Genomic DNA, 16,877 nt, shown 5'->3' with positions numbered 1-16,877 from the left:
AAAAAATTTTTTTTTTTTTTTTTTTTTTTTTTTTTTTTTTGTTACAGCAGCATTTTAACCCTCTCTAACTGGCTATGCACTTGACTCTGGCGCCCAGGTTCAGGTAGGCACGCTTTTTATTAAAGAACTCTGTATTACTTAATCTTTACAGCTCTAACTGCAGTCTCTGAGCAAGATTCTCACGGAGAATCCCAGTAGTGACTGGTCTTTTGGAAGGAAACATGGAAGGGTGTTAATTTGCTTTGTCCCACTGTTGGCATCACAGGCTGGGAGAGTGTAACTGTATCCCAAGACATCCAACAGGGCTGTTCTAGTGCTTTCATGGCATTGGTGGTGGTGCTTTCTGGTACAAGGAGCTGTTACTTGTTCTGTTTCTTTTGTACTGCTCACAAACAAAGGGAACACGGGCTTTTTATTACAAAAGGAGCTGTTACTAGACATGGAAAACTTCCTCTGTATTTCAAATATTTGGAGGCGCTGTGATACTTGAAGAATGAGCAGAGGTAGATGTGTCTTATCCACAGTAATTATTCAAAGCAAGTGCCTATGGGAATTCAAGTGAACAAGTATCCATTTGGGAAGACCTGGCACAGACTCGTGAACTATCAATCTATTAGGAGACACATGGACCTCAACAGACTCTTACATGCCCCTTGCTCTTATTTCTCATGGTGTGCTCTCTGCATAGACTTGTCATGCTTTCAGGAAAGGAGAAAAACAAAATCTGAAAATGGTACTGGCCAGAAATTGTACAATCACAGAAATGTGGTGTTAGCTGCTGCAAGCTGTTGCTCTGACACAGATGTTGTGAGAGGAGATGGTATCATCTTCCCTTTTGCTTAAGCAACCACGGGAACTGTTTTGCAGATAAGAAGGTTGGATTTTTAAAATTTTTTTTAATCACTTTCAAAATCAGCCACCCTTCAAAGCATGGGCAATTAGAAGGGATTTTCATGATAATTATTATCTTGCCTTTCATATGCTATCTAAGAAACTATCTGGTCACTTAGGGACCTATATTTGCTGATTAAAGTGGTGATATAAGAGACTTCTGATAGTAGCTCCTCTTTAATTGGTGAGATACTTTGGTCTGGATGGTTTGCTAAGCCAAATGCAGTTGACTCTTCTGGGAAAAAAGCAGAGGATCAGGTGTGTGGATTTCCTCCCCCCACCCATCCAAAGCCCCCCTAGTATTAGTATTTCTGGTCACAGATCTGGGACACATTTGTGTTAAAAGACTAAGAAAAGTGAGCAGCAATACCTGTGAATGTTTTCAAAGAGCAGTGTGGAAATATTACTGCACTTGCTGGCCTGTGCATCTTTCACATACATGTCATGGCTGAAGCTGGGCTTTCACCAGTGCAGTAAATATAGTGTGTGCCAGTCTGACACTGAATGCAGCAGAAATGTGGTGGCTTGTTCACCATAACAGTTGACATTGTGAAAGCTTTCATGGTGGAGGGGTGAACTACTGCAATTTTGCAGCAGTTGGCCTGGCCCCTTAAGACACACACACTGTGGGGCAACAAGTGATCCTTTTAATGGGACAATATATTCATCATGTGCATTAATATCTGTGAGACATGTCTTTATGCAGTGTAATGGGCATGTTTCCTGTAAACTGGATCTGGTAGCTGAAGCCCTGTCTTTGGTGGCCGACTCAGCCATGCCTGTAGGGTAGAACTTGCCCACCAGGGTGGGCTCTACCCCATCTGCAATCCACTGGCTTGTGAGAGTGTATTTCTGGGCATAATACATATTAAATCATGACCTGCTGCTCCTAATAGGTATGTCTACAAGCATGGAAAGTGTAGCCTAGTAGAGGTAGTTCTGCCAGTATGGACAATACTGCCTGATGGTGTTTTGGCTCTGGTCAACCACCAGCTGCTAGAAGAGCTGGTTGGAGAACTCTGTGTGAAGCACCACTGAGCATGGTGCTGCTGAGCCAGCAGCTGTTTCTCTTTCCTGCTCTTGTCACTACTGGTGCAGCTGAAAGCAAGCCAGGGCTCTGTCTCCAGTGGTTTCCCCCACAAGACTGCTGAGCAGGCTCTTGCAGAAGACAAATGGCTCTCTCCTTACTGCAGTCAGCCTGGTGTATGAAGATAGAGGTTAGTCCTTTTTATCTCCTCTCAGAGAAGTTGTTCCTGAGATCTGAGTGCTCCGTCAGCAAACCTGTCCCCAAACACAGCACGCAGAGCTGGTTAGCTCTAGGCTGTCTGTCCTGGGATTTGCTGCTGCCACAGTTTACCCAACTTCCTACAAGCACTGGTTTGCCTCTATATTAGTCTAAACTCTTTTTAGTGCTGCAGACAGCTGGTCATCTTCTAAATAATCATTCACACTGCCCTGAGAGAAGTGAGATGGGAAATGCCTGAGGGAGTAAGACCTGTCTTCCCCCAGTGAACCCTCTGGCAGGTCCTGTCCCGCACAACTGGCTTTGGCAGAGTCCCAAGGCAATCCCTGCTCCTGCTTTCCCTTGCCTGGTGGTTGGTTTGCATGGGACTGCATCTACCCTTTGCTGGGGTAGATGCTTTGCAGAAAGACAATGCTCTGGGAAATAACTCACTGAGGGGAGGCAAAGCTATGGTATACACTGTGTCCTTGTTCTTTAATGACTGGATTGTGCTGTAACTAAATCTCCTGTAATGCCCAACTCAGGTGCTACCGTGGGGCTCAGCTCAAAATTACAGGGTGTCAGAGAAGATGGGCTATCTAAGGAGCCTGTACAGGGAGAAGAATGAAAGAACCAACCTCAACTACAGTTCTGAGGGCACCATTGTCAGCCATCTACATGGAAGGAATTGCTTTTGAGTTGCTCTTTTCCGAATTATGTTTCCTGTTGCTGGCCTACACTTTTCCCCCCAGACACATTTCATTTTTGTTTTAGTTTACTCCCCCTCAAATCTGAAAATTCTTGATGTTGCAGAGCACTTGAGGAAATAGTACAGTAAGAAAACTCTGATGTAATGTAGGGTACCTGCTGAAATAGAGCAATCTTGATTTATGATGCCTTTATGGACCTCAACTATTGCAATTTTAAAGAAAATAGAAAGTTTTTCTCATTGAGGATGAACCAGAACTTCCAAACTTTAAGTCTATCTGCATAAGGAAAATCTTATCCTTGAGTTCATCTTCTGTTTTTAGCACTCAGCAGTTTTAGTAACGGTTGTCCTTGTATATGTTGCCATGGACAGATGCTGTATTGTCACTTGTGTGATCTTTTTTGAGTTACTTGGTGTAGCAATGTATTGCTAGGTCTGTGCTTAATCTTATGGTGTAACATCATAGTCATTATAGAAAGACACAGCTACAAATAAGGCTTTCTTTTCACCTGTGTAACTGGTGACAAGGACATTACATAAAGATTTCTCCTGGAATGAACCTCTAGTCAACAGAGGTACTGCAAGCTGCTTGGAAGACATGCTTTTAAACTGTGAATTTGAAAAGATTGTGAGGATTAATATAGCTGAACTTGAAAATAATGACACATCATTGCTGTTAGGATAAGATATTTTAAAAGTCTGAATCTGTCTTTGTGAGGCATACATGTTCATTTATTTTTTCATTAGCATAACAGACTAAATATCAATCTTTCCATTATAGTTGTGTTTTGTAGAGCTTTGTCAGGCAGTTAATTTAAAGCCATCATCTTTCAACCCTTATTTGATGGATGCATAAGGGGCTGGAAAACTGCAAGCAGTTTGATTTGTGTTTTTGCAGCATTTGTACTATCTTGCAATGTTACTATTTTTTGCCTTTTCTAAAGACTTATACTTGTGAAATTGAGATAAATATTGGTTCATTATATAGAGCAGGGCTATTATAAAATATAAAATATTTATTCTTAGCAAGTCTCTGCACCTTAATTTTACTGTGATATTGAGTCACGTTCACTTTCAGCATCTCCATATCAACAAATTATTCTGCTCAGAAGGTTGGTCAGATTGTCTTCTCCTGAAGGAAGAGGTAAGAGAGCTCCCTCTGTCCTCACTCTTCCCTTCTTCCACCTCCCACCCTGAGAGAAAAGGGAGCTTGCCTATAATAGTTAAAATACTGTATTAAGAAGCACAGAACCTGAGTTTCTGACTACCACCTTGCTGTGTGAAAGACAGGCCAGCTAAAAGAGAGACTGTTTCAACATGTTGACATAAGTAGATTAAATGTAGGTGAGAACGTGAAAAAAACCTGCCTTTTAGAAACCTGTGACTGTCTTTTTAAAAATTATGAGTAACGCCTGGGGCGTTTATGGGGGGTTGTTGAGAAGATCAGGAAAATGCCTTCCAGCAACGGCAGGTTATGCTGAGAGTCTTGGGTGTGAAGAAATTCAGTACATATTTTAATATCAGGTTTCATGGGAACAAAACACCACAGCTCCTTCATTGCCCTTTCCAGTGTAGGTCCTCTGCTGTCTGTTGGCTTGGACTTCTGGAGCAGCCTCTGGAGAGACCTTAAGTGAACTTCTTGTTAATTTTTGGCAAATTCTGCTCTGTTATTACCGTGTTCATCTTTATTACACTGAAACTGAGCGTGTGAGAGTTTTAAAAGATTTTATTATTAAAAAAAAAGGCATGGAGAAAATGTAACAATATGTGATAAGTAGATATGATTTTGGTTCACGTTCCAATGTGGTGTTTGCACTTTCATTATATGAAGTAAGGCAAGAAGGGAAAGAGTGAAATTGTCCCATGTGAGGGGCACTATGGAAGAAGAAAAACCTTTTTATGGTGCAGGGAAAAGAGAGAGGATGACAGAGATGTAGTCAGAGTGATACTGGTCAGAGATATGATCTTTCAAGATAAAAATTAATAAATGAAATTCTGCTTTCTGAAGTATTAGGACTGAGTCACACAAAAAGTATCCAAATCTTTTCAGTGATTGAAGATAACCACGTAAGCTTGCTGAAAATAGCAAAATAGTGATAGAGCAGTGTAATAAGATGGTTGTAACAAAAAAAAAAAAAAAAAGATGAGTTTGAAAGGGAGAGGTGAGCTTTAAGCAATTAAAATTTTAGTTGATCCTTAAGCTGAAAAGCTGTTACCACTGAAATGGTGATTCTTCAGCTGCCAGAGCACACATGCTGTAATTTTTACTCTGCTACAGTGAATGTTGTTGTCATGCAGGAAAATGTTTGACTCATCATGTCTTTGGGGAGGTTAATGATTTGGGCTATAATAAGACTTGTTTCCAGAAACAAGGTCTGTAATTCTTCAGTGTTGCTTGCAGTATTTCCAAATCAGTGAATAAACACATCCAGAACATACTGTAATTGATGCAGTACTTACAAGTTAGTGCTGCCTGTTCTTGTAAAACTCCTGCTACAAAACAAGGCTTTACTTCTACCAAAGGGAGCTGAGGGGAACAGGTAAAACATTCCAGGCTGAAGTGTATAATAATTTTGCTGGCTGAAGTACAAATATTCAATATTTCTAGTATATCTTACTGTATTTTCCTGACATCCAAGTTCCAGTTTCCTGAAAACCATACTATTGCTCTGAGTATCAGAGCTGAGAGCCTGAACTTTTATTCCATCACTTCAGGTCGCCATCGGCGAATTTATTTTTGAGAGCTGAATTTTAATCTTAGAGGATTAACTTCCCCCCAGATAGATGGTTGTACTTTTCTCCTCTGACTGACTACAGAGGGAGTCTAGCTTGGCCATCCAGGAGCTGTGCATCCAATGTGAGGTTTAGATAAGGATCCATTAAAACACTGATACCAAGCAGGAGAGGCCTAAGTCTTATGAAAAAACCAGATTACCACGCTGTAAATAATTTATTTTTAGGTAAATGTTAGCTAATTATTTTTAATATGGCTATGATTGAGCTCTTGCTGGCTGAGAGGCATCTTGTAGAGTCTTTTGGAGACAATAAATGCAGGTAGTTTTTTCCTTCCAGACAAAACCTTGTCTGCATTTATTTTTTGCTTTTGGCTGCAACAGTGTAAATTGTTCAGGACCTTGTCTTTGGGGTTTTGTTCATAAACAGGTGTTAATCGTGGGAATAGTCATTAGGTACAAAATCCAACTCACTGTAGAAGTATGAAGTGCCATCAGGGACAGTGTTGGTGTTTATTTTTTTGCAAAAGCTTAGAGGGGGTCGACAGCAATGCAGCTGAAAGTTGACATTACTTTCTCATAATTGCTGTTAGTAGCTGGTAATGGTTCAAATTAACCCATCTGCCAAACAGGCTTGCTACTGATTCTATTCTTCTCTCTTTCAGCCTGGAGAACGGGAGACTAAAGGGGAGACCTCGTATCAGTCCATGGTTTCCTCACAAGGGGGAGCAGAGAGGCAGGTCTCGATTTTTGCTCTGTAGTGACCAGCGACAGGACTTGAGGGAACAGCCTGAAGCTGTGTCTGGGAAGGTTTAGGTTGGATATTAGGAAAAGGCTCTTCACCCAGAGGGTGAACAGGCTCCCCAGGTCACAACACCCAGAGTTCAAGAAGCACTTGGACAATGCTCTCAGGAAAAAACTGTGATTGTTGGGGTGGTCCTGTTGGACTTCAGTGATCCCTGTAGGTCCTTTTCAACTCAGGCTATTCTATAATTCTTCTTAATTTGGGGGTTTTTTTGGGTTTTTTTACCTGTTTTAATGGCAGTATTTTTCTGGCTTGACTGGGAAAGAAAGGCATGCTGTTGTAGAGAGAGGATGTCTTAGACAAATTAATTTTAAATCAGAGCAACTTATGAAGGGCATGGAGCTGCATTTTTGGGGGGAGTATAAGCAGATAGTTCTTAATCTCTTTTCTCTTTAAAGATTTGTACAGGTGGTTCGGTCTAAGGAGATTTTCAACCCCATGAGTGGGGACATTAGAGGCTGTTTGAAAAATAGCCATCCTGTTCCACAGATCCTTCCTTGTTCATCTACTGCACCTGTAGCGTGTCCTCTTTGAGATTTTCTTCTGACTTCTCCCTCTGCTTTGTAACTGAGTGTATAGTCTTACACACCTCTTCGTTTTGCAAAAGATGCTGTTGTGATGCAGTCTTAGTTCTAGTCTTAAAGATCTTAGTAGTCTTGGTTGTTTGCAATTCTTGAGCAACACAGGTGTTGAACACTATAATATGGTTCAATTTATGGTTTTCTTTCTAGTTTGACACCGTTTCTAGAAAAACTGAGACAGTGAGTGAGTAAAGAAATGATTTCCAAGGTTTTGTTTTATTTGATCAAGCATAAAAGACAAATGCTGATGTTAATGCGTTGAACTGATCATTATCTTGTGTGGTTGAACTGTGGTTTGGTTTCTGCATGCTACAGTAAGAAGATACTCAACTGAAATCTTTGCTTACAGTTCAACAAATCAGGATTTAAACAGTTAACTCACTTACTTCAAGAGATGTGCCCATTGTGCTGTTTCTCAAGCTTTCCCTGTAGCTTAACACAGTGTCAGCTGAAACACCAGAGACCTGTGCTTTTACAGGCAGATGCAAACAGCTCTGGTGTAGAAATCCATTTAAGAGACGAGTTTGCAGTACTTTACCAGCTAATGCATGCTGGGTTGCTCCCAAGAGGAGGAAATCTGTTCTGACATAGCCAAACAGGTTTAATTTTGTTTGACTGCTTCCCAGAAGCTTGGTTTACTGCCTTCCTCTCACTTTCTGTTGGAGTTTTGTTTTTAAAGTGCGTGACCAGGACAGTCAGACTGAAGCTCACTCAGGAATCTGGACCTCTGTGTTCCTCTCCAGCAATTTTGAGTGTTACTTATCTTTCTGTGTATGGTGTTTGTCATGGCATCATTTCTGATGTTCCCTCACAGATGTGTAATATTTCAGCCTGTTATGTGGCTTTATGGTTTGTTTTTCTTTGCACTCTATGAATTGCCTTCCAAACTGAAGCTGTTTGGGGAGAGTGGCGAGTGTTTTACGTGTCCCTGGTGCCCTTTCAGAGATGCTCTTGAAGGCTTCTGTCGTGCAGAAAGAAGAATGAATGGTTTTGCAATGAAACAGCTTTCTTGTAAAAGAAAGGCCTTGGATTTTCCTCCTCATAGGCATGTTACTAAGCCACTTGTTGTTTTTGAGAAAGGGAAATAGCACAGGTAAACACAGAAAATTAACAGCCTGCATGTCTTTGTGCACCGTGCTTCCAGATCTTGTGCAGCAGGCATCTCCAAGTCTCTGTGCTTTCTGTGCTGCTTCATATAAATAAATATTCCCTAGCCAAATTCCCTTATAGATTTTTCTGCAGTGTTCATGGATTTCTCTTTGCTGGTTTGAACCCTAATTCTTTAAGAGCAAGTATATATTCTGTCTGAAGTGTCCAAGGCTCCAGTTTTATCATCATCTGGGATTTACACTCTCTCTCTCTCTCTCTCTGTTTTTCAGCTTCTCCTCTGGAATAAGAGTAGATGTAGGAAAAACCAACTGAATCTATCCTGTCTCCTTGAATTTACCAAGCAACTGGATTTCAGTGAAGCCTCAGGGAGAGATTCCACAGCTACAGAACAGATGCTTTGTGTGTTCATAACCTGGGATTTTATTTCTTCCTTAGACATTTGATCTGGCTGCTTATCCTGAAGTGTCTGCTTGTTTCTTCTGTTATAAGAGCGAAGAGGACTTGATCCTTCCTGGAACTGAGAGAAAAAGTTCTTCAGCAGTGGTCACAAACGTCAATTTGAGATATTGTGGATGCAAAAAGCTAGGTGGAAGTGTCAGTATAGACGCTAAACTAGATTAAGTGATGGCTGAAAACATGTGAAATTCTGATTTTCATCTGAATGATAGTTGTTACCATGGGGAAACATTACTTTGCAAAAACATTTCTCTTGATGTAACCCAAAGAAATAAAGTAACCACAAACTGTGTAGAGTTGATTTATATTTTTTCTTCCTATATCTTCAACATAAAGGAGAGAGGAGAGGAAAAGAAACCCATTTTCTGGGGCAGAATCAACTATCTACAACACAAATGAACCCTGGACTTTATTCTTTCTCTGAAATACAAATACCAGTGATGCTTTTATAAGAAGGCTCAAGAACTGTTGGAGAAGGAAATCAATGATATATTTGACTGCACTTCCCAGAACTCTGTGCTGGTAGCAGTCTAGTGGTGTTTGCAATGGTGTGAGGTGAAATATTGAACGTGGTGATGTTTATATGAAGTCTTTCTCAGAGCTGCCACAGGATTTGTTGGTTGTAGCTACACCAGGCAGATTGATGGCAATCTTCCTGTAAGGTAACTCCAGCCTTGCATTCTCTGTGCTTTTAATAACCCAGCTGTCTCTGCAGCACATGTGGAGTTCAAATACGAGTTTACTTTAGTAGGGTCTTAAAATTTCAACAAGGTTTTTGTGTTCTTCCTTAAGCTTCTAGTTCTAAACTACTTGTATGTCTCTGAATTCTAGATTTCCCACCTAGTGATAGTCATGCTCAAAGGCTATCTTTTCTTTTTTTCAACACCTTAATATCAAAAGAGGTTTTCAAATGTTTTATGGATCTTTCTATTTCTGAGGCATTTTAAACCTCAACTATTTTAAAAAATTGTCCTGGACTTTTTCATTGCCTTTGGAGGCCTTTTTTCCATTCAGAAGCTTTCTTCCCATGCTCCTCTCACTCCCCACTCTGTGTTTTCAAATGACCTTCAGTAGAATTGGAAATATATTTGGCTTCTGCAATCTCCTAGTTGTTCAAGAAAGGCATACACAAAATGCCTCTAAAATAAAACTCATTTTTATCTCTGCTTGTTTCCTCCTGGCTGTTGCTTCTAATTGTTTCTTTTTTGGTAACTACAATATTTTACAGCTCCTCCACTCTTGCCTTTTTATGTTCCTTTTAAAGCATTTTCATGCAAATGTTTAAATTCCTGAGTCATCTTGTGGAAGTGTTTTCTTGCCTTAGTTCCCATTTCGCTTCTTGCAACACCCTCACTGTGTTGCTCTTTTACATAAATTCGTGCAGAATGTGCTCACACACTGTTATTGCTAGGTAGGTGAAATATGTTAGCCTGAGAAATAAATTTTCTTGGAGAGATCTATCTTGGATTTAGCCGGGTGGACTTCTCACTGCTGCTTCTGATCACACTGCCAAGTAGTAAAACATTGAGATTACTATAAAGAGCATCCAATGTCCAATTTTGGGCCACCTTGACTCACATCAAATAGCAATCTCTTTCGCAAAGAGCTTCCAATGGTGCTGTCATCCACTGGCTACCTATTTCTGCAATTGGATGCCATTTGGAGATGGGATAAACTAATGGTTGTATTGGAACTTCTTTCTTGGAGGAGCAGTCCTAGGCTGAACTACATCCAGACACTGGGTTTGCAGTTGTTAAGTAGCAGGAGAGGGACTTTGAGCTTTGGGAAAGAGGAATAAATATCCTTGGATCTGCCTTCAAACTGAGCTGAGGAGCTCTGAAATACTTTAGGCTAGAGGGTGCCTCCACATGCTCCTGGAGGGGTGAACATGGCGTTAGTCACAGAACTTGAGTCCTGTTGTTCAATTTTACTTTGTGCCTGCCTTCTGGTCACAATCCTCTGAAAAGTACCAGAGAAATATGCCAGGGGAACTGAGAGAGGAGAGGTCCTGAAGGAGTGTGGTAGGCTATGAGAGCAAGATGGCTGTTTCAGACACATCAAAGGTCCAATTTCAGATAGTGCATGTTCCAGCTAAGTTTCTTCAGCCCTGGGGCACCCTCCTTGCTGCTTAACAGTAGGTATGTGCTGTACTAAGGAGCTTTGCAAGGACTTGGCAAAATAAGGCAACTGTGTAGCGTGGGGTAGGTCAAACTGATAGTTGATGTGTGCAAGTTAATGTCCAACAGGAGGAATAATGTGTGCTGTTTGCATTCTTCTTTACTAGCTTCACAACTAACTGTAGCCCACAAATAACAAATGGTTTGGTATCATAAAGAAACGTGATTGCCAGCAGGTTGTGGAAAGAACAGGGGAAATAAGACTAAAAGGCAGTCAACCTCACTGTGGTGTGCAGCCACCTGGAAAGCAGTGTTTGCTTCTTAGCCTGCTGCTGACAAGAGTGTAGAGATGGAGGTGGAAGAAGCAAAAATAATTAGTGGTATGGAAAAAATTCTGCTAAGAGGAGGCGTGCAAAGACTGGGAGCATTCTCCTGGAGACAAAAATGACTAAAAGAACCACCGAAGAAAGCTTCAAAATGGATTAAGTGGTGCACAAGTTGAATTGCTGGGCCAGAGAAGTTTTAATGCTCTTCTCTCCCACGCTTTCTCATGACTGCAGAGATCAAGAAGTGCTACAGGCAGACATAAGAATCGTGGACAATAGATGAAGACAGTTGGAGGGGAAACAATTCTAGTGAAAAACTGTGACACATCTGAGAAGTGTGCCTGGTATCTGCAGTTCTGTTGTGTAAACCCTACATCTCTGCTCTGCAGTTTCTCCTGAAGTACCTAGAGGAGTCATCTGGCTGAGAAGCCTCTCACTTCTTGGCTCTTCTGACCTGGAGGGGACTCAGGGAGCTGCTCAACCCAGGTTGAAAGCTGCAGGCATTCTGTACCTTTCTTTTTCCCTGTTTAACATGTAATTCAAAGTTCCCTATGTGACCAACAATGCTATAATCAGATGAGGCTTTTTCACAGAAAAAGGTGGTTCTAAATTGCCATTTAGTAAAGTAATTTTCCGTTTTGAAACATGAGGGTGTGTGGTTTCAAAAATGGTTCTGTGAGAGTTGTTGTTCAGCACGGTCAATGTTGTTACAAAATGATGAAGGATGTTCCTACAGGTATGAGAGAAGTTATGAGAAATGTTACCCCGAGGTACTTACAGAATTGCTGACTTTGTTCACTGTTAGCTTGGTTTAAAGGCAGAGAAGAGGTATATCTTAATTTTTGAATGAATTTATGATTTTTTTTTCTTGTTGAATGATATGAGTGATTTTAGGCAGGTGTAGTTTTATCAGCTTTCCACAAAAAAGTAAATGTCTTATACCAGAGAATATAAGGCATCTTGGAAACCTCTGAATATTGCAACTGCAGTTACAGCATGGTGGTTTTTTTGCTTAATTTTCTCCATATGTAAGAATGATGTTAGTTTACACAACTCTTGCATAACAAAACCTGTTTTCCTTGTTTCTGACACTGTTTAACAAGATTAGTGATGGAATTTGTTTTTTGGTTTCTAACAGCTTTGTTTCCAGTGCACAAAAGAGTTAATCAGCCGAATTACTTATTAGGACATGAACACTCCTGTGGCATAACAACAGCCAAATGAAGTATCTAATTCTATTAAAGCTTCTCTTCATGTTCACACAGAAGAAATAACTTTTAATGTTTTATTTCATGATTCATAACTGCTTAGGAACTGGTGCTCTTGGCAGTGTGGTGTCTTCAGTAACACAGCTGTCTGCTGCTCTGATGTGTGTGTAATCTGCACTTGGTATTGTGGACTTTGCTCTGGAGTACTGAGAAAATGAGATAAGGGTACACTGTCTGGTGGTAAAGTTAACTACCCCTATATTAATAAGTACCTTGTCAGGGCTGCTGCATAAATCCATTTGACCTACTTCTACCAATAAAACCACAATGACAGTCTGTAATGCTGCTACATAAACACACCAGCTTCTCGTGATGGACTGCTCTTAACAAAGACATTTCTTTAGCATAAGCTGTATTTATATACTGCAGCTGAAAGCTGCTTAAGACTAAACATCTGTTTACTACTGCTTATGTTTTATTACTGCCTAGTGGAGGGCACTGTGAAAGATACTTGAGCACATGTCTGGCTTGCACAGTCTTCATGAGTTTGTTTTTGGAGGCTGAGTGCAACTTAACCCTCTGACAGCAAGACTTGGCCAACAGCGACCAGCTTTAGCCACAGGGCTAAATTTGCTTATTGGTTCATCTGCTTGCTCTGAGGGAGGCTGGGTGACCATTAAGTGCTAGCAGGAGTGGTGTTTCTAACTCATAGCCTCCTCCAGGAAAAGCAGGATCACTACAAAATATGGGGGAGTATGTGTTTTTTACACCTCAAAATTTATGGAAACCTTTTTAACCCGGTCAAAAGCAGACTTTCACTAGAGTAATGTTGTTGGGTTTTTCTAAGAGTAATGTTGTTGGGTTTTTCTAAGCCATGGTAGAGCTGCCTCAGAGAAGCATGGAAGGTATTTCCATATGTCATTTATTCCATAAAATGGGTAAGGTGTAACGTAACTCTCAGAGCTGATGCATGTTCTGGCTTGAGTGAGTTGAAATAATTTAGTTCTGTTGCCTGTAATAGATGGTTGCCTGTAATAGATGCCTGTAATAGATGGAATTAGTTTAGTTATGTTGCCTGTAATAGACATGTGATGCTTTCCCTGTAAAGTGCCTGAGTGCTTGACTAAGATGCCAAGATTCCTCATAGGAATACAAACATCACCAAACACTTGTTTGCTTATTTTAGCACCTCCCTCAATAAGCACACACACACACAAAAAAAAGAACTTTTCACTTTATTTTTTAAGGCTAAAGCAGAAGAGTTATCACTGGTCAATACTTGAATTATCAGGATGAAAATAGCAACACCACAAAACCAAGGAAGCTAAATCATACCTGACATGGTGTTTCCTCTGGATTGAGTGGAGAGGAGGGCTAGAGCAGCCTTTCACCCTGGTGTTGCTGAGTGGTGGGTACTGCTGTTGTGTATGATGTGGCTCTTTCACAGGTAATGCCATTGTTTGCTGTGCTACACAGATCTGGACTTGCCTCAGGTGACGAGATTTGGGCTGAGGTTGTTGGGGAGGTTGAATCCAGGAGATCGAGGTTGGAGGTCAAAAGGGAGACAACGTGGAATTTTGTGCTCTGAACACTTTTGTAAGACCCAGAGTTGCTGTAGCAGCAGAGTGAGCACATGTGCCTTCGAGAACTGTGTAACAGATATTACTCTTACTGTGTAAATTCAGAGCATAGCATCAGTATAAAAGGACTTTAGAAAGAGCCTTTCATCTGAAAGCATAATCTGACTTTTGAGAAGCATTGAAAACCCTCAAGTCCTTCTCAGAATAATGCAGGCAAAGAAGGTGCCTGAGTGTCACTGTGGACGGTTGCCCACTGAGCTGTGTGACTCCTTGCCATGCTATAGAAACTAAAAACTGAAGGAATTAACAGTGGTGAGGTAAACACTGCCAAGGATTATATGATCCAAAAAAACCCACCATCACCTCTTCAGAAGGTGTTTGCACCGAACACCAGCAGTACATGTTCTGTGGAAGCATTGCCACAGCCATGCCCTGGCTTGGTACTCTTCCTTAAGCATTGATAATGGCTAGTAACAGAACAGGCAGTGAGGCCAGGGACCCATTACACTTGATCTGACTTTGTGTGCATCTCTCCCCTTAAAAAAAAAGCTTAAAATGCTATCTTGTTCTGCTGATAGCAGTCAGTTCTCCAGATCTTTGAGTGACTCTTTCATGATTACAAAGAATTGATATTGATATCGCATCATTGTACTGGTGCACAGCTTTCAAGAAAGATAGGCTCCGTTAACTATTTAACCTCTACTGGTTGCTGGCTCTTCTCACTTGTTGCACTATAAAAAATGATCTTCATTTGTGCAAACTGAGAATACTAAGTTTGTAAATAGTTCCTATTGCTTCTTCAGTTACTTGACATCAGCTGGCAGAACTGCACATTCATAAGGCACTGCTTCAGTTTTGCCTGACCCCAGTGGCTGTGGAGCTGGTTTTTTTTTTTGGTGGTTTTTTTTTTGTTTGTTTGTTTTTTGTTTGTTTTTTTTGTTTGTTTGTTTGTTTGTTTTGTTTGTTTTTTTTGGTTTTGGTTTTGGTTTTTTTATGGCAAGGATAAAACCATTTCTTAATTTAACAAACCTAAAATGTTTAACAAATCACTGTACCTAAGATACTGATGGCTGATCTGCTTTGTGACCCATTAAGAGACACTCTGAATGCTTTCCTCCAAGCTCTCTATAAGTGTTTGGAAAGTTGTGGGCCTGACTGACAAAGGAGTTTGTCTTAGGACAGCTGTTTGGAGATGGTGAATGCTGTATAATGTGGCAAATTATACGATGAGGGTTGTCTCCAGTAATTGTGCTGCATATTGAAATGAATCAGCACTGGGTCTATAAGAGTCTGGGAAATGTCTTGCTACAATAGGAGCTATGTAGAGTGTTATTTTATTTCTTCTTTTCTCAGCTCTCACTTTCCAGGACAGACTGTGCTATACTGCTGTATTTCTAGGTAGCTGAGCTTGAATCTCTCCTCTTCAAACACTAGACATGTTTTTTACCTTTACTGTGACAACCAAAACTGAGCAAGGCTTAGTTATGGGAGGCCAGACTGGATTCATGTATAGCTACTGGATTTAGGCAGCTTAGGGGAAAAAAAGCAACAGTAGGAAAAGAAGGAAAGGGAGGAAAGCATGAATGGCTCCAGGGACACTAGGGCTGGAAAAATCCTGACAAGCAGAGAATGGCATGGCACCAACACTGCTGCCTCTACACTTTACAAATCTGAGCCACCCAGGGAGATGAGGACCTCAGCCTCTGCATCAAGCTTCCTTTACTGTTAGTGTTAGCACTCAGAGAGCCCCAGAGAGCTCCAGGAACCCGGGGTCTGGAAAAGTCATGCCAAGGGAAACACAGCAGGGCACTACATTACTCCCTCTACTCCTTTTTAATCTGGGTCAGCCATGTGCTGGAGACCTCAGCAGTGTCATGGAATCATAGAATTGATTGAGTTGGAAGGAACCTCTGAGGTCATCAAGTCCAAACCTTGATCCAACCCTGCTGTGGTTACCAGACCATGGCACTAAGTGCCACATCCAGTCTCATCTTAAAAACCTCTAGAGATGGAGAATCCACCACCTCCCTGGGCAGCCCATTCCAATGTCTGATTACCCTCTCTGTAAAGAATTTCTTCCTAATATCCAACCTAAACCTCCCCTGGCACAGCTTAAGACCATGCCCTCTTGTCCTACTGCTGGTTGCCTGGGAGAAGAGACCAACCCCCACCTGGCTACAACCTCCTGTCAGGGAGTTGCAGAGTGATGAGGTCTCCCCACTGCTTTCCCTCATGCATAGGACCCTGAACATTCTGCCTAACTCACCTTGTGACAATGTCTTTTTCCCCCTGGTTTCACTTTCAATGCTAGCACATCCCACTTCTGATCCATCCTGTTTCCTGACAAGCTAGGATCCTTCAGTCTTTATCTGCCAGCTGAGTTTTGATCCTGTTTCTTTGCTGTCTCCTCCCCAGGTATTCATTTTGCCCAGGTATTCATTTCTTTCTCCTGCAGAGATCTCTCCCGTTCTTCTCCCTCCAATCTTATTCCAGAACTGTGTTTTTCCTTCTCTTCTCCCCAAGTGGCTTTGTCCAGTCTTCCTCACTGTTTTTCTTATATATATAGGACTGACTTTGTACCTGCTCCCAAGCAAATGTCTGCATGTTTGTGCACTGAGGTGCGCTGGGAGCTTGAGAAAGCTGAAAGAATGGTCATGTAGCTGTTTTGGGAACATTTGTTTCAATATCTGACATAAAACTACATCAGTCTGTCAGAGAAAGATGGAACAGCAAGCAGAATTCTATCCACTTGGTGAAAGTTTGAGCAAAAGAGAAAGGTTCTGTTTTATTTTCAGATACCTAATAGGCTTTGGTTTTCTTTTTGTTCTATAGTGTTTGAACGGAGTGTTCATTGTAACTTTTCAGTATCCTGTCACCTTAGTTTACCTGAAATGCTGTGCAGTTCTTTGTGCATTTACACAGGAATCTGATTACTTCAACCTGGTAAAATACTGTGGGTTTTCAGAATTGAGAGTTGCTTGTAACACACATGACAGGGAGAAAAACTGTCAAAATTCATAGTGTGATCCTATCACTACCATCTTTTGAGGTAAGTAACCACTGATAGTCTCATCCTGGCTCTTAAAAAAGTAGCCTTCAGGACCTTCTGGCTCAACTTCAGTAGCAGGTGGGTCCCCCTG

Source organism: Lepidothrix coronata, unplaced genomic scaffold, assembly GCF_001604755.1.
Source record: "Lepidothrix coronata isolate B3197 unplaced genomic scaffold, Lepidothrix_coronata-1.0 Scaffold183, whole genome shotgun sequence".
Lineage (NCBI taxonomy): Eukaryota > Metazoa > Chordata > Aves > Passeriformes > Pipridae > Lepidothrix > Lepidothrix coronata.
This window is presented reverse-complemented; position numbering follows the sequence as displayed.